This window comes from Jaculus jaculus, chromosome 2 (assembly GCF_020740685.1).
Source record: "Jaculus jaculus isolate mJacJac1 chromosome 2, mJacJac1.mat.Y.cur, whole genome shotgun sequence".
Classification (NCBI taxonomy): Eukaryota; Metazoa; Chordata; class Mammalia; order Rodentia; family Dipodidae; genus Jaculus; species Jaculus jaculus.
Window position 1 is genome coordinate 73,316,089 of NC_059103.1, and position 19,311 is coordinate 73,335,399.

The 19,311-nt window shown below is 39.6% G+C and overlaps 1 pseudogene; it reads right to left on the bottom strand.

Moving 5' to 3' along the window:
• Window positions 1–16,825: 16,825 nt before the first annotated feature.
• On the bottom strand, window positions 16,826–16,945 carry LOC123459167 (annotated as a pseudogene).
• Window positions 16,946–19,311: the final 2,366 nt, after the last annotated feature.

The window sequence follows — 19,311 nt, forward strand, 5'->3', positions numbered from 1 at the left end:
TATGCCTAGAACTGGGCATTTAGCTCTCAGACTCTTGTCCTCCTACCTGATTGGGTGCTCCAAATTCCTGCTTCTTCCTGCCTCCAGGCTTTTATTGTTGCCCCTTCATCTGAGATCCCAGAGTTGTATTTTTAAGTGACTGAGGAGAGACTATTACCAATCAGACAGATAAGAATGCACAAGTCAAACTGGAGAGATTGCTCAGTGGTTAAGGCACTTGTCTGCGAAGCCTACGGACCCAGGTTCAATTCCCTAGTACCTACGTAAGCCAGATGCATAAGGTAGTATATGCATCTAGAGGTTTTTTTGCAGTGGCTGGAGGCCCTGGCACACCTATTTTTTCTCTTTCTCTCCCTCTCTCTCTTTCTCTCTCTCTCTCTCTCTCTCTCCAGTCTTTCTCTGCTTGCAAATAAAAATATAGTTTAAAAAATTCAGAATGCACAAGTCAAACTCCTTGGTCCCCACACTAGCTTCACTTGGACAGTTGCTTTCCTAGGGCCCTCCACAGAGAGAGCCACATTACCCATAGGTTTTCTTTGCAGTCCCAGAAGACAACCAGAGCAGGAAAAAAGACAACTTGGGGCAAAAGACCCCATGCAATTTGATACACATCTCATGTAAGTATAGTTCTAATTAGCTGAATCATTCCTTGAGCAATACTAAGGAGAGATGGTAACAGATCTTGAACTCTGATAAGCTGTGTCCAATCTGGCAGAGCGGCTTCTTAAATCTGAATCATATGCAGTAACCACTTTCAGAAAGGCCAATTTTCAGACCTAAATTACTTCTGGCTCCACAGTAGCATCTACCCATGAAATAAGCTTCTAGAAACTACAAGTCTACAGCAGCAATTATTTGGAACAGCCTCAAAACTGCATTTTTGGCATTTGAGACGCTTTTCCACAATGCCAGCCATCTTGCCTGTCAGCATGCCTGTGGGGAGGGCAGGCTGGCAGTCGTGACACTGCTCTCCTAACTAGAGTTGTCCTTGCGTACTTTATGACCATCAGACATGGTGCCTGGTGGAAATGAAACCACTACAGTTAGAGTTACTCAAAACTCTCACCATGCAATAGCCAACAGCCTACCCCAGGATTATAGGCCTTGACTCCTGCCCTGCTAAACTCCCAAACTTCCCATTTCCAAACTCCCAGATCTTTTCTACACAGTGCTTAATAGGGAAGTACAAATTTTCTCTAATTTAGACAGCATTTTGGCAAAGTGGAAACCAAATTCATTTATTAATGTTAAAAGCTTGGCACTATACAGGAAACTATTTAGGAAGACACTTAGCATGGGAGTCATAGCATCAATGGGCTCCTGCACAAGTGCCCTCATCAGCTCCAGACCCATCCTCTTCAGTGCTGGGAAGTCTCCTCTAACAAGTACCTCCCAAATGATAAGCTAGGACTCGCAAGCCATGCTTATTGTTGGTTTCCTATGAGTGTCCATCACTGTCTTTTAACATGGTGCATGGCATTCTTAGAAAACATGTCTTCTCTATAGAGACTAGCATTACCTTTCAGCACTGGAAAAGATCTATAGTTTCCAGCACCTCAACACCTCATGCTCAGTGCCCTTATTCTTCATCCTGAGACCTCGCATGTTGGTTATCACCAATCCTATGTAATCCAGGCTCTAAAGACAGTAGAACTTTAATTAAGTAATTTGTTTGTTTGTTTATGAGACAGAGAGTGAGTATGAACACACCAGGGCTTCCTGCCCTGCCACTGCAAACACAATCCAGATGTATGCCCCACGTAGTGCATCTGGTTTTATGTGGGTACTGGGGACTCAAGCCTGGACCATCAGGCTTTGCAAACCTTTAACCACTGAGCCATCTCTTTAGTGCAAAGACAGAGGCTTCTATGTTTGCTTGATTAAAGTAAATCCATACGCTGCAGATGAGTGAGACTATATGGCACTTATCTTTCTGTGATTGGGTAAGTTCACTGAGAATGATCTGTTCCAGGTTTGACCATTTTTCTTCAAATTTCATTGTGTTGTTTTTTCTTACTGCTGTGTAGAATTCTATTGTGTAGATATACCACATCTTAGTAATCCATTCATCTAGTGACAGACATCTGAGTTGATTCCAGCTCTTAGCTATTACAAATTGAGCAGCTATAAACATGATTGAGCAAATCTCTCTGGACTGAGGCTTGAAGATTTTAGGGTACATGCCCAGTAAGGGAATAACTGGGTCTGTTGGTAACTCTATAGTCAGCTATTTTAGGCAACAGGATAGACTCCGAACTTTTACTTAAACAAAAATAAATAAATGAATAAACCCAGGCGTGATGGTTCACACCTTTAATCCCAGATCTACTCAGGAGGCAGGGGTAAGAGATTGATGTGAGTTCAAGGCCAACCAGAAACTACATAGTGAATTCCAGGTCAGCAGGGCTAGAGCAAGACCCTACCTCTCAAAACAAAAACAAAAAAATAACAATCAGAAAAACATTTAGTGCTGGGCATGGTGGCGCACGCTTTTATCCCAGCACTTAAGAGGCAGAGGTAGGAGGATCACTGTGAATTCAAGGCTAGCCTGAGACTACATAGTGAATTCCAGGTCAGCCTGGGCTAGAGGGAGACCTGATACCTTACTTCAAAACAACAACAACAACAAAAAGATTAGAGAAGAGGTCTCCTAACCCCTTGAACAATGATTCAGTTTTCTCATGCCTCAGAATTATTTTCTCATATCAAAGCTGTTATTTTCTCCAATGTGATTCTTTTGAGGGCAAACTAAGTATAACCTTTTGCATTTGCCTCCCTCCATCAGATGATTTAAAGAACCTCTATCAGTTGACAGCTTTCCAACACCCTGAGCCCCTTAGGGTCGGTGGCTCTGCATTCCTTCAGCCCAGATGATTGTAACCGTCATTCTAATTCCCACTACTCGACAATCAGGCTTGCCCTGGTCCTTTCCAGCTCTGCCCATGCCTACTACAGCCAGGGAGTGAGAACCTGGATCATTCTGTGGAAAATTCAGAACACCACAGGTTTCCAAGTAGCTGTCGGGTAAGGGCTAAGGTTACCACTAAGGTTAAGCTTCCACATGGGAACAGAGATTTTCAAGGGGACTCAAAGCACCACTGAATTTCATCCCCTCACTTAAGATGGCAGAAGCCATGCAGCTGCTCTGGGCTCCAACAGAGAAGGATGGAGAGGTCTTGCAACTCCACCCTCCTCTACCAGCAGCCCAAGTTCCAGCACCCACTACAACAGTACAAGAAAATACACGAAGTTTAAGAACAGCACAAATCGGCAAAGAAATAGCCTTACTAATATCACTGAGAAAAATCTACTCATTCATTTTCTTTGGAAGACACATAATTCAAAAGGTTAATTTTGTTAAGATATCTCCTGACTAACTGAATACTGTGATATTTTACTAGCCATGGTTTTCTTCCTCTGTGAGTCCCATCATGATGAATCATAAGTACAAAACCTCCTCCCCTCTCTTTCCAAATCTCTGTTCTTTCTGAGTCATCCCAGAGCATGCTCAGTGCCACTCCCATTCTCTGCAGAACACAAGGCCACCTTGCCAGATTTCCACCAGCTGCTGTCCAGACTCCATCTGCCACAGCTTCTCCAGAAAGGTATCCCAGAAAGCCTTGCCTAGCTCTGTTCCCAGAGAAATCCCAGAATCCCTGACACAATAGCCAACAGCTGGCCTGGAGACAGTGGGCCAAACGTTTAAGGCCATAGCAACAAGCTGCAGGAACACATCTGGGCAAAGGCAGAAGGAGGGCCGGAGCATGTCCTAAGCAAAGAGGGTGGGAAGGAAGGCTGAACATGAGGCATGTCACCTTCCCAGTTCTATAGTCCTGCCCAGCCCAATGTGGATATCCTTGATATCATAATTGTTTCCATATTGAGGACTATCTGCCATGTCATAAATGCAAAATTAAGACTTCAAGGGAGCCTGGGCCAAATGAGAAGCAGAACTGTGAAGGAAAGAATGCTTGTTAAAGCAAAACTATTTTTAATAATTGAAAGAGGGATTTGAGAAGCTAATTCTAGCCAAGAACTCCTTTTTAATTTATGTGTTCTCAGAATTAGAGCTGTATCCAACTGGCCCTGCTGCCCTACCCTACGATGATCCAGAATAAATCCACTTCCGAAACAGTCTGAGCAGCAGCACGGTGGATGAGCTCCCCAAGCCCAGGCTTCCCAGCAGGGTGCCCTCTGCCTCCTACCCTATAAATGAGACCTGTTCTCTCAAGACTTTGAAGTGAAAGTACATTTATTCTGTTGAACCAATGTCCCATGGTGGGAAATAGCTAACCTCTATTGGCAAACACTGACAAACCATTTGATTCATCCCTGAGCAAAAGTCAGGGTGAGAGGATCCAAAATGAAGTGGCAGGAGGAAGGAATGCAAACAAGAGCACTGCAAAAGATGTTTCTCAGCAGTCCCCAAACTCCCTCCCTCCAGCCAGAGGGGAGGAAGGAAAGCCTGTGAACAGGGCCAATCCAAAGACTCCAGCACAAGGAGAACCCAGGCCCAGATGGGTCTACAAGCTGTGGTGTCACCAGTCCAGTTGCTAAACCTTATTCAAGAAGGAAAAGAAAAATATATACAGTACATATAAATTGTATATATAAAACATAAAGATTCTACTGAAACTGCAGAGTGCAGAGTAAAGGCCATACATCCACCAGAGTGCCTTACAATTTAATTGCCATATCCATATCTCCAGTGTCACATTGAACACCATCAGGACACTGCTCTGCTCTGACTCTACACACCACATTCCACATGGATATGAATAGAACTGGGAGTACTTGGGACTCATGCCTTTGATATACAGGGTCAGAAAATAAAAAGATCTCACTGTGTTTCCGAGAGGGATTCAAAAGTTCTAGAACTATGTTATGTTTTCTCTGCTCCCCCTCCCTCTCCTGAAATTGAGTTTCCCTAGTTTAGAATACCTCCACAAAAATTATGATTGAAGTCATTCATGTGAAAAATAATCCATCTTATGAGTAAAGCAGGTGGTCTTGTAAGAGATGTTGCATGAGTCAGTCATGTTCACACAGGAAATACTTCCTAAAAGCCGGAGGAGTAGTGTGGATTCAGCAATCCAGTGAGGGGAGTGTAAGGGGAGAAAGGAAATAACTCACAAATCTGAATTGTGTCTCAAGCTATAATATACTCCATCCTAATCAACCCAATCACTGGCAGGAAAAAATATTTGGACTTTTACATCCTTTCCTCCAGACAAAGACCTCTGCGTGTCACCATCTGTTTGAGAAGATGTATTTTAGGGCAGTTACTGAGATATGACCTGTTCTGACAGCAGGAAGATGCTAATAGTGGATCAACACCAAGATGCACACTTCATGAACTTGAGGCTAAAATGGGACCCAGCAATACAAAAGGTATACATTTGAATTTATACATTGCTTATGCGTAGGTTTATGCAGTACTTGTGATATTTTGAAACATTACGCATTACATAACTGTTAAGTCGGGGCTGACGTATCTATTGCTTCAAAAAATTTTCCTTATTTATGCAAAAAAAAAAAAAAACACTCAAACTCCTTTCTTCCAGGTTTGTAGAACAGACTACACATTCTCATTGGAGTCGCCACATCCTGTAGTGGCACGTCACAACTTCTTGTTCCCAGCAGACTCTAGCCAGATCCACTGTTAATTTATGTCTATCCTTCACTCTCCCTTGTCTCTCTGGCTTTGGGTAACCATTAATCTATTCTTAATTTATAGGGAATAAACTGATTTAAAAAAAATTAGATTTCACATACCAGCAAAAGCATGCACTGGACACTACACCTAGCCTATTTCACTTAGCGCAATGATCTCCGCTTCTGCCCATGGGGTTGCAAATAACAGGCCTTTATTTATTATGATTGAATATTGTTTCATAATGCATATTTATATATTCTCTTTCCTCATTTGTCAGGTGATATAAGTATAAAAGAAAAACCACTTAATTGCATCATGTCACAGATTCTGAATACTACTGAACTATGGAAAAGAATACATTGATTTTCTAGAAATGTGCAACTTAACTCTACCACTTACTAGCTTAGTGATTTTCAGCAAGTAACTTAATCTGTGTCTCTGTGCATTCCTTTCTTTGTGGAATTAGATAAATTATAATACTGATTTTATAAGTTTTGAATATGGGTGATTTAATAGATGTGAATGAAGCACCTGGACAGGCCTGGAAGTTCATGAGCTCTACATAGGTTAGCCATCATTGTCATTGGTTTGATGATAAGACCTACAACACTGTCTGGGACACAGTAGGGTTTCTTCTGTTAAGTGACTGCTAATGTCACAGTTGTTACTGTTATAAGAAGATTCCTTTCCCATCAGTGAATGCCTGTCACACACATGATGCTCTTTTCTGCATTGAGACACACACTCCACTCAAAATATTGGTCTATTATACCATTACTGTCACTTCCAGTGTTCATTCTTTAAGTGGCCATCCCAGTATCTTATATTTATTTTTATTAACATCTCATCTATTTATATTAATTTGTGAACCTCACAAATGTCTATTCCACTCTTTATTAGCACAAATTAATTGTACATAAATGAAAAAATGGGTTTATTGGGACATTTTCATAATGTTTAAAATGAACCTTGATCATATTCACTTCCCCCATTACTGTCTTTCCTCTTCTTCCCCTTGGCTCCCTTTATTTTACCAAACAGGCCTCTTTCTACTTTCATGATCTCCATTCCCCTAGATTCCACATATGACAGCAAACATGCAATATTGTAATATTGTCTGAATCTGGCTTGTTTCACATAAATTGGTGATCTTCAGTCCATCCAGTTTTCTGCATGACATGATTTCATTCTTGTTTATGACTGTTTATAATTATAGAAGTTATATATTTTTTATACTTTGATTTACCAGAAGCTTGTCAACAAGTGAGGGAAAATAAAAATGTTTACATTTCCCTCTCTGATAAAGAGCAAGTAAACCACAGTGGAATTTTTATGTGAAAGAAGAAGAGAAAGCATCCCTTGATGGTCACAAGGGAAAGTAAATTTGGGGTGAAATTGGCCAAAAACACTTTTATAAATCTAATACTTGGTCTCCTTTATTAATATGTCTTTCAATACATTCCAATTTCAACTGCAGGTAAGAAACTGATCAAATCACTCTGTCCACATTTTCCTCTAACTCCTTACTGTGTTTATAAAGATCCATGTACTATTCAGGCTTTGAGTAAATTTTTATTATACAGTATTTGTAGATCATATGCAATGGTAAAAGTAGTACAAAGATACCTTAGATGCCTATAGTGCAATGACTCGCAAAGCTATATACTACAATATCCCAGCTGGGATGTTGACACAGATGTAGTCAAGAGTATAGAACACATTCATTGACAAAAGGATTCCACATGTGGACACTTTGTTACCACACACCTACTTACCCTCTATTCACACCACCTCCTTAATTCCTATCCATCATTAAACAGTGCTCTATATCTATAACTTTGTCACCTTAAGATGCCCACCACTACATTACCTTTGTGGTTTGGCTCTCCTCATTTAGGACAGTTCCATAAAAACTCATGACTATTGCACTTATCAGTTACTAGTTTCTTTTTTGTTACTGGGTAGTATTCCAGTGTGGATGTGTTCCAATCTGTCCAATCATTTACTTCTTGAAAAACATTTAAGTCGCTTCAAGTTGTGGCTATTACAAATACATCTGTCATGAGCATTCTTATAAAGGTACTTGTTTGAATATAAGTGTTCACTTCCAAAGACACAGTGAAAAGTGACAGGTTTTATGTCAGATGTATGTTTAGTTTCTTAAGAATCCATCAGACAGTACAATCTGGCATTCTGCCTACTGCAATGTGAGACTAAATCTTTGCCAGCATTTGGTGGTGCCATCAATAGGTATGTGATAGTATCAACCTGTGAGTTTGGAGTAGGGGTATGTGTGTTGTGTGCTTGTGGGCATGGAGGTGTCTTGGAGATCAGAGAACAACATTCGTGTGTCAGTTCTCACCTTCCACCTCCTTTGAGACAGGATCTCATGTGACTCACTGCTACTTTTTCCATGCTAGCTAGCCTCATGCTTCCAGCTGATTCTCCTGTCTCTGTGTTTCTTCTCACCTATAAACATGACTGGGATTACAATCTGACACAGTTGTCTGGCTTCTTAAATGGGTGCTGGGGGTCCAAACGAGGTTACTCATACTTGTATAGTAAGTAGATTTACCTACTGAACCATCCACTCAGTCCCTGAACTTGTGGTTTTAACTCTTATTTCCCTAATGAAGAGGATGCTGAACACCTGTTCATGTACTCATTCAATACATGTACAATCAAACCTGTATCTATGATTCTGTATCTGTGAATTCAACCAACCATGAACTATGGTTTTAAAAAAGTGTTTGTGCTGAACATACACCGACTTTCTTATCATTTTTCTAAACAATATGATAAGACAAATATGTATATAACACATGCATTTTATCTGCTATTGTTTTTTTTTTTTTTTTTTGCTAGTTGGGGACATAGCTCAGCTTTTTTTTTTTTTTTTGTGGAGTTAGCCCCCATTTATTAGTATGATAAATGTCTCTGAAAATCATGACCCAACATGTAACTCTGACATTCTTTCCGCCCCCTCTTCCGCAAGATTTCCCTGAGCCATGTTGGGTTCATTTTTGGTCTGCTTCAGTGCTGAGGTGTTGGGGGCCTCTGAGGCTCTGGCTCTCTGATTTGGTTTATCTGCTATTGTTGATACCAGAAATTAGAAATTATTTAGAGTATATGGGAAGATGCCCATATGGTAAAGATCATGTGATTTTATACCAGACTTAGATCTTTGGATTTTGGTATCCAAAGGGGAGTCTAAAACCAGGTATTAAGGGCTGCTTTTATCTTCTTCAGGAAAATGGTTCTTCCTGGTTTTTGTATACATTTCAAGTACACTAGTTATTTTTAGAAAGTTCAGTTTTGAGGGCTCATTTTGAACGGCAGGAATTGTTCTTCAGTGTGTGATTTAGAAATGCCTTCTGTCTATAACTTGTCTTTTTGTCCTTGCAGATTCTTCACAGAGATAACGTGCTTATGTTTAATGAAGCTCAATTTGTCCATTTTCTCTTTTATAGGTGCTATATTTTATGGTGTCAGAAATAAAAACTCTGCTTAGGTCTAGATCACAATTTTTCCCTACATTTTATAATTACCTTTACATCTTTTTTAATTTTTTCCATCTAAGCCCTTTTTTTCTTTTCTTTTTTTTTTTATTGGTTTTGTATTCAGCAAATACAGTTAATTATTAGGCTCATCCGTGACCTACCCCCCCCCCACTGGCCCCTCCTTGTTGAGGTATATGGGTCATGCATTGTGGAGTTAGCCCACAGTTATTAGTATGATAGATGTCTCTTGTGTATTTAAACAGGTATGAAGTTTAGACCAGGGCACATGTTTTCCTATATATGTTCCACTATTCCAGCAATATATTTTGGAAAGACTCTCTTCCCTCTGTTGTTTTGTCATTTTACAAATGATACGCTGAGCACACGTGTGTTATGCTGGGCTCTTACATTGACCAGTGTCAGTGCCTCCTGAATGCTGGTCATCCCTGCCCACTGCAGCCTCAGAATTCTCATGCAATTGGAAGCCATTCCTCATGCCTCATTTTTTCAAATGTTTTCAGCTATTCTAGTATCCTTGCTCTATCATATACATCTTTGAATAATTCTGTTTATATTTGGGACATATATTTCTGAAATTTTTATAGAAATTGCATTAAAATTGTATGCAACTCTGAGGAGGGCAATATTGTTGTGTGGAACCTTCCAATCTATGAATGCAGTGTGTCTCTCCATTGACTAAGATCATCTTTAGTGTCTTTATCAGTACTTGAGTTGTCATATAAACTTTATGTATGTTTTCTTAAATTCACGGTAAGGAAATACACTTTCAAATAACTGTAAGTGATATTTTTAACTTAGATGTCCATGTGTACCTTGCTGGTATATAAAAATGTGCTTGTATTTTTATGTGAATTTTGAATCCTGTGACTTTGGTGCAGCAACTAATCAAGTTTAATTTTACTGGAAATTTCTCAGAATTTACACATATACAATTGTTCCATGTGCAAAGGAGACAACTGCATTTTTTTTTTTCCCCATATCAGTCTGTGGACCTTTTATTTCCTTTCCTTGACTATACAACAGGATGGAGTTTTAGCATTATGGTGAATAAAAGTGATACATCCAACATCCTTGTCTTGTTCCTTACCTTAAGTATTAAAGCATTCTATCTTCATGTGCTTTTGTTGTTTTGTTTTGTTTTGTTTTGTTTTGTTTTTTCCAGCTCCAGGGATTAAGCCTAAGGACTCATACATGCCATCCAAGTACTCTACCACTCAACTAACATCCCCAGTCCAACCATTCTGTCTTTCTTTAATCTTCAAACATATAGTTAGGCCCACAGTTTTACACATGCTTTCTTTGTCAAATTATTCGTTTTTTCTGGTGCCAGGGTTGGACTCTAGCCTGGTGTGTACCAGACAACTGCTCTAACACTGAGCTATCCCCAGCCCTGGAACACTGGAATAATTTTAATTCTCTATTCCAAACCACCCCCACTCCCCACCACCTTTTTTGGTTTTTGGGTTTTTTTTTTTTTTTTTTTTTTTTTTGGTTTTTCAAGGTAGGCATAGCAATAGCCCAAGCTCACCTGGAATTCACTATGTAGTCTCTGGCTGGCCTCAAACTCATGGTAATCCTCCTACCTCTGCCTGTCAAGTGCTGGGACTAAAATCATGTGCTACTAAACCCAGCTTAATTCCATTTTTAACCTGAGCTTTTATTCATGATGGCTGTTGAACTCAGTAAAAACTGATTTTATGTCCATATGGTAAAGTCTTATGCTTTTTTTTTATTAATGAGGCAGATTACCTTGATTGTCTTTCAAGTGTTGAACCAGTCTTGCATTCCTGAAATAAAATTTATTTGTTGGTAGAGAACAATTCTTTTACCTCACTGATAAAATCTATTTATTAATATTTTCTTAAACATTATTATAGCTGTACTAACAAAGGATAATAGCCTATAGCTTGTTTGATTGCTTTTCTGTACTATATTTTTCTAACTTCAGTACAAGGCAATTCTAGTTTTATAAAATTAATTGAGAATTATTTCATCTTCTTCTATTATTGAATAAAAGATCCTAGAGAATTATGTTAATTTTTCTTTCTTTCTTTCTTTTTTATTGACAACTTCCATAATTATAAACAATATTCCATGGTATTTCCCTCCCTTCCCCCACTTTCCCTTTGAAACTGCACTTTCCATCCTATCTCCTCCCCATCTCAATCAGTCTCTCTCTTATTCTGATGTCATCATCTTTTTCTCCTATTATTATGGTCTTGTGTAGGTAGTGTCAGACACTGAGGTCATGGATATCTAGGCCATTTTATGTCTGGGGGAGCACATTGTAAGGAGTTCTACCCGTCCTTTGGCTCTAACATTCTTTCTGCCACCTCTTTCGCAATGGACCCTGAGCCTTGGAAGGTGTCATAGATATATTTCAGTGCTGAGCACTCCTCTGTCACTTATTCTCAGCACCATGATGTGTTCTGAGTCATCCCAAGGTCACTGCTATACGAATAGAGAAGCTTCTCTACCAAAAGTAAGATTAGCATTAGTATAAGGGTATGAACATTAAGAGAAGTGCTTACTAGGCAGTTTGATGAGCATAGTATATACATTTAGCCAGACAGCAAAAGATGTTACACCCTTAAGGCTCATGACTACCCCTCTTGTAGGTTTTCAGTGTCAAGGATGTATTCCCTGTCATGGAGCAGTCCTCCAGTCCAATTAGAGGACAGTTTTGGTTTTCACCATGACAGACATGCCACTATTGCACCCATTGGTTCATTTGGCCAGGATGGCCAAAAATAGGGCTTGTAGTGTCCACTGTTGAGTATTTTCACTGGTGATTTCTCGCTCTCCCAGTGAACTGCATGCTGCATGGCTTTACCAGCTTTCTGTCAGCTAGTTTACATGAAGAAGGTTTCAGATCATCTCCAGTGGGATTTCTCAGTGACCTTGCAGCCCAAGTATGTGGAATCTTCAGCAATAGGGTCTTACCATCTATTCCTCATGGGAAACCCAGGGCCTTGGCAGTGTCATGTAATGTTTTGGGGGCATCAGGGACCTCCTTGGCCAACAACTCACTGGAAGATAACCCATCCCTGGCACTGAAAATTTTCTAGTAACAATCTATGGCTCCTGTGTGTTCTATTGTCCAAAAAAAGTAGGTTTCCATATGACTTATTTATATCCTCTTAGATTTTGATTAGCTGTCCATCTACCTTTCCTTTACTCAATCTCTTCCCCTGACCTCACTTAGGCCTTTTCACCCTCATTCATTTGTTCTTCTACTTACATATATACAATACCATCCTATTAGGTCCCCCATCCATCCATTTCTCTTCCCTTTAAATCTCCTTTCTAGCTTACTGGCCTCTACTACTGAGTTTTCCTCCTATTCACACAGAAGTCCAATCATCTATAGCTAGAATCCACATATAAGAGAGAATATGTGATGTTTGGCTTTCTGGGCCTGGGTTAACTCACTTAGTATAATCCTTTCCAGATCCATCTATTTTCCTGCAAATTTCATAACTTCATTTTTCTTTACTACTGAGTAGAACTCCATTGTGTAAATGTATCACATCATTATCCACTCATCAGTTGAGGGACGTCTAGGCTGGTTCCACTTCCTAGCTATTATGTATAGAGCAAGTATCTCTAAGGTACTGAGATGAGTACTTAGGATATATGTCTAGGAGTACTATAGCTGGGTCATATGGCAAATCTGTTTTTATCTGCCTCAGGAACCTCCACACTGATTTCCACAATGGCTGGACCAGATTACATTTCCACCAACAGTGTAGGAGGGTTCCTCTTTTTCCACTTCCTCACCAGTACTTATGGTCATTTGTTTTTGTGATGGCAGCCAATCTGACAGGAGTGAGTTGGAATCTCAATATGGTTTTAACCTGCATTTCCCTGATGACTAGGGATGTAGAACGTTGTTTCAGATGTTCATATGTCATCTGTGTTTCTTCTCTATTTAGTTCCACAGCCCATTTTTGAATTGGGTTGTTTGATTTCTTATTAGTTAGTTTTTTGAGTTCTTTGTATATCCTAGATATTAATCTTATATCAGATGTATAGCTGGCAAAGATTTTCTCCCATTCTGTAGGTTGCCTCTTGGCTCTATTCATGGTGACTTTTGCTGTACAAAAGCTTTGTAATTTCATGATGTCCCAGCAGTTAATCTGTACTTTTATTGCCTGAGCAATTGGGATTGTATTCAGAAAGTATTGGTCTTTGTCAAGACCAATATGTTAAAGTGTTTCCCCTACCTATTCCTCTAGCAGTTTCAGAGTTTCAGGTCTGATATTAAGGTATTTGACCCATTTGGACTTAATTCTTGTGCAAGGAGAGAGATAAGGACCTATTTTTGTCCTTCTACAGATACATATTCAGTTTTCCCAGCATCATTTGATGAAGAGCCTGTCTTTTCTCAAATGAGTATTTTTGGCATTTTTATTGAATATCAGCTGGCTATATTTACCCAGACTTACAGCTGGGTCCTCTATTTTAAATATTTTATTAAATTAATCAGTGAAGTTAATGGTCCTGAGATATTTTTTCATTGTAATTAAATTTCATGAATTTAATTGCGAAATTGTTGGATGAGTTTCTGGTAGTTATTGCTTAAAAATTGGTCCATTTTATTTATGTTTCAAAATATATGTGTACATATCTGTGTGGAGCTGTTATTTTTATTCCCTTTTGTCTCTAATTCTGTAGTGTCTGAAATGGTGTACCTTGTAACTTTTCATTTTTTACATTGACCATTTTTTTTTATTTTTTATTTATTTATTTGAGAGCGACAGACATAGAGAGAAAGACAGATAGAGGGAGAGAGAGAGAATGGGCGCGCCAGGGCTTCCAGCCTCTGCAAACGAACTCCAGACGCGTGCGCCCCCTTGTGCATCTGGCTAACGTGGGACCTGGGGAACCAAGCCTTGAACCGGGGTCCTTAGGCTTCACAGGCAAGCGCTTAACCGCTAAGCCATCTCTCCAGCCCACATTGACCATTTTTGAGGTCTTTCTTTTTCCAACATCAGTCAAGCTTGATTTGATAACTACATTGATCTTTTCAAAAATAGGCTGTTTATTTAACCATTATTCTCATTTTGCTATTTTCAATTTAATTTTCTTTAGCTTTTATCTCTAGTGTTTTCCTTCTTGTAACCCAGTTTTAGATTTTTTTGTTTTGCTTTATATTGTTTCATGGAATAAGAGCTTATAATACTAATTTAACACACTTTTCTTTTCTAATGTTCTATAAATTATTTATTATTTGTTTAGTGTTGTTAATTTTTCCACCTGGTACTGCCTTAGCTCCACAAGTTTGGTTATGCTTTTTGTTAACATCAATGTTTTTTTTTAAATTTCCCCTTTGACTTATGTATTATTTAGAATGTTTTATTTTCAAGTGTTTAATCATTTTTACTGCTTCATTTCTATCATTGATTTCTCTTTGTCCCATCATAGACAGAATATAGTAGGCTGTCTTTGAAGTTTCTTTTATATCAAGGATATGATTTATATTAGTATAGTTCTGTGGGCATATAAAAATGTTTACTGTAGTATTGTAATGTTCTCTAAATGTCAATCAGATTTCATTGGCATTAATGATGCTATCAAATTCTATTTCTTTATTTCCAATTTGTTCTATCAAATGCTGAGAGGTAGGTGTTAAACTCCAATTATAACTATAGATTTATCTATTTTTCCTTTCAGCTCTCTTTGCTTAGCATATTTTTATATGCTTTTTGTGGTTTTGTGGTATTTATCTCTTGATAAAGGTAAATTTTGACCTTTGCCATGTCCTCTGTTGTTTCTCTGCTCTGAAGCAAAGAAATAAAACAGACAAAGCATAGTTTAACTGATATTCAGTCATCCATTTTTATTTTCCTTCAATAAGTATCAATGTAATATATCTTTTCCGTTCTGTTCATTTCTAAGTAACTGTACAATTGTATTAAAAATAATTGTCTTGTAACTGAATTTAGGTAGCCATGTTTTTATTTCTTTATTTTTTTAACAAAAATGTTGCACACATAGAACCCTTCTCCCTGTGCTCCAGTTCTGCTGAGGGTGTACAGTGGGGTTATTGGTATTTATGGTGGGAATCAAGAGGCCTCAGTCCCATCTCTGCAGGGATGAGAGGAACAAGGTGTCTCAGGCTATTCTCACCCACTCTGAGGCACTTACAATCTTCTTTGCCCCCTCTTCCACAATACTTCCTGTGCCTTGGTGGGCCATAGCAAGATCTGATTTAGTGTTGCTTTCTCTGTAGACACTGGATCTCTCTTTTTATGAGGTTTGAGTGACCATAGTGTCTGTTGCCATTTCCCTGGAAGCGGTTTTCAGACTAGCCATGGGAACAGTATCCATGTCACCACTTTCCCTATAATGACTTCTGGGCCCAGACAATGAGATGGAGGTGACCCATCTCCTGGTAGACAGTTGGCTCTCTCTTCTTGATGTATTGATGTTTCCTTGTCATTGCATGTGTTCTCCTCTATCTATTAAATATAACAGATTCTCCAAACCAAAAGTAAGAACAATTTAAACAGTCATTAGAAAGACACATTGATGTGCATATTCATTTTATTAGACACCAGTGGAGGTTCTTTAGAATCTATTTGTTTCCTGTTCTAGGGAATCTGGCTTGGTTCCCAGAGCTAGATATGAGTTCACTCCCACTGAATGGGTCTCATGTCCAATCCATGAGCAGGTGGTTACATACATTGTCTGTGAGCCACTACTGCACAAGAGTATACTTCTTGCTCAGCTAATTGATTTTGCAACTGGCAGAATCTCCTGCTTAATCAATAAGTCAGAAACTTTTATTATCCAACTGATCCCATAGCACTTTCTAGCCCTATGAGGACTAGCCAGGAGGGAACTAGATTCCCTCTCAGTTCCAACATGATCACTTACTAATTTTTTAGACAGGTTCTTGCAATGTATACCTAAGGTTCTGGCTTCAACCTTGAGATCCTCCTGCCTCTGCCACTTGTGGCAGCAAGTGATCACATCTTCAGCAATGGGGAACCTTTTAGTCCTTGCACCTAACCAAATGGTTTGGTAATAACCTATATTATTTTATGGACCTCAAGTCTCCTTGACCAACAACTTATTGTAGAAAGGAACCCAATTCCGAACCTAGGAATTACCAGTCAGCTCCCGTGGTCTTAAGTTAATGCTTTCTCCGCCTTTTATGGAGGTCTTCTGCTCATGTCTCCCTCATTCTTAGTGAGGGTAATAACTTGCAGAGTGGTATCCAAGAGGCAGGTTTCTATGGGATTGATGTATGTTGCTATTAGTTTTGTGTATCCTCTCAACCCCCCTTCCTCTGCCCTCAAGGCCTTCGCCTGCCTGCCTTCCTTCCTTCCTTCCTTCCTTCCTTCCTTCCTTCCTTCCTTCCTTCCTTCCTTCCTTCCTTTCCTTCCTTCCAGTGTTGAGATTAAAGGCACATGCCACCACATCCAGCTTATTTAACACTTTAGTTTTTGGCTTAAGATAGGTATCTTTATCTCCATGTTCAAGATAAAAGTCTTAAAAACAAAAGGCAATCTTCATCTATCACTTGAATATCATAATGCTGATTCAACTTCAGAAATTTCTCATTACTGCCTATTCATTTAAAATACCAACTCGATTCTTAGAACCAGTTTTACCATCATTTTGAACTGTCTTTGAGTATTATATTCTTTCTAGTATGCATGAAAAACTCAACAATAAGCTCTGGGTTGCAGAAGAGTTTATTTTTGCACCTATTTTTAAGTCTCTGTTCATCAGTTCAACAAAGACACATACAAGTGCTATTATTTAACATTTTTTATATTTCCATTTTTATTTATCTGTTTGGTTTTTAGTTGTTTCTCTTCGTATAACTTTCAAAGTGATTACTCCTGGTACTGCCTTACGTACACATATATACACAACACTTTGCAGTTTATAGATGCCATCATTTTACCATTTACCAATGTTGCAGTCCGGTTCACATTGCTGGTAGAAATCACCCAACCAAGAGAAGCTTCTGGGAAAAAGAGATTTATTTTGGCTTACAGGGTCGAGGGGAAGCTCCATGATGGCAGGGAAAAACGATGGCATGAGCAGAAGGTGGGCATCACCCCTGGCCAACATAAGGTGAACCTAGCAACAGGAGAGTGTGCCCAATACTGGCATGGAGAAACTGGTTATAAAGCCCATAAGCCTGCCCCCAACAACACACTACCTCCAGGAGGCATTAATTCCCAAATATCCATCAGCTGGGGAGCTAGCATTCAGAATACCTAAGTTTATGGGGGACACCTGAATCAAACCACACATTCCGCCCCTAACCCCCATAAACTGATATCCATACATGATGTAAAATACAATGCATTCAGTCTGACTTTAAAGTCCCCATAGTTTTATCAATCCTAATGATGTTCATAAATCCCCATAGCTCAAAATCTTTTAACTGAGCCATAATACCAAAAAAATAACCTCAAAAAACCCATAATGGCACAGAATAAATGTTCACACTGCAAAAGATGGCATTGGGCATAGCAAAGAAACATTTAACCAATACAAGATTTAAAACAAACAGGGCAAATATCAAACTCTGTAGCTTCAAGTCCAGCAACTCTAGCCAGTGACAAATCTTCAAGTCCAATAATTCTAACCAGCAACAAGTCTCTGCCATTCCAATTCTGCCCCTCTAGCTAGGCTACTCACAGTCCTGGGAAACTTCATCGGGCCGGCAGCTCCTTGGCAGCCATCTCATGGTCCCGGCATCTCCACTGGGTCTCCACTGCAAGTCATCCTCTTGGCCCCATGGGGTCTCTGTGCAGGCAACCAGCAAACCCGCTTCACACTGTCCATGGCCATTTCCAAAACACAAGACCGTGTTGCAAACTCAATGACCCTCTTTCCAGCATTTCTTATACTCCACAATACCAGGTAGGGTGCCAATTTGTTAATCCAGGGGGCAATAAAGCAGACTTTGAAGAACAGGACACTCCTTGAGCACCCAGGCTCCTTCAAAAGTCTACTTTCTTCTTGTTGCCCCAGCACAGGTCAGCTAGCCCAGTCTCAAAGGTTGTAATCTCTCAGTTGCAGCTGAACGGGCAGCAGTTCACCTAAAGATTTTTCTTTCTGTGTCATATCCCACTGTACACACCAGTTCATTTCTATGCAAAGCAACCCTGCACAACTTCTCAGGACATGGGCATAAGAGCAAGCTTCTCACACAAACTGCTAGCCCAGTCCAGGCAAAGCTTTTTCTCACCCTCATAAGCCAAACCTCACAGTCCATAGTGTTTACTGCCTTCAGGTCTTTCAGCTCTGACCAGAATAGTCCATCAAGCTGTACTTACAGCACTGCAAGGCATCTCTTAGGCCAAGGTTTCAACTCCTTCCACATTCCTCTTGAAAATCAGCTCCAAAAGGCCAAAGCCACATAGTCAGGTGTCTAGCAGTAATCCCACTCCTCAGTACCACTTTACTTTTGCAGTCCGGTTCACATTGCTGGTAGAAATCACCCAACCAAGAGAAGCTTCTGGGAAAAAGAGATTTATTTTGGCTTACAGGCTCGAGGGGAAGCTCCATGATGGCAGGGAAAAACGATGGCATGAGCAGAGGGTGGGCATCACTCCTGACCAACATAAGGTGAACCTAGCAACAGGAGAGTGTGCCCAACACTGGCATGGGGAAACTGGCTATAAAGCCCATAAGCCTGCCCCCAACAGTATACTACCTCCAGGAGGCATTAATTCCCAAATATCCATCAGCTGGGGAGCTAGCATTCAGAATACCTAAGTTTATGGGGGACACCTGAATCAAACCACCACAACCAATAAGTAAATATTTTCTCCACTGCCTTCAAAAAAATTAGAAAATCAAATTCCTGTGGCATTTAATCATATTGTTGTTTTTGTTCTTTCTTTTTATTATTTATTTATTTACTTATTTATGAGAGAAAGAGAGAAATATGGAGAGAGAGAGAGAGAGAGAGAGAGAGAATGGCCACACTGAGGCCTCCTACCATTGGAAAAGAAGTCCAGACATATGCACCACTTTGTGCATCTGGTTTTATGTGGATAGTGGGAAATTGAGCTGGGGCCATCAGGCTTGGCAAGCAAGTATGTTTAATTGCTGAGCCGTCAATCTCCCAGCCCCTTTTTCTTTGTTACTAATACTCTA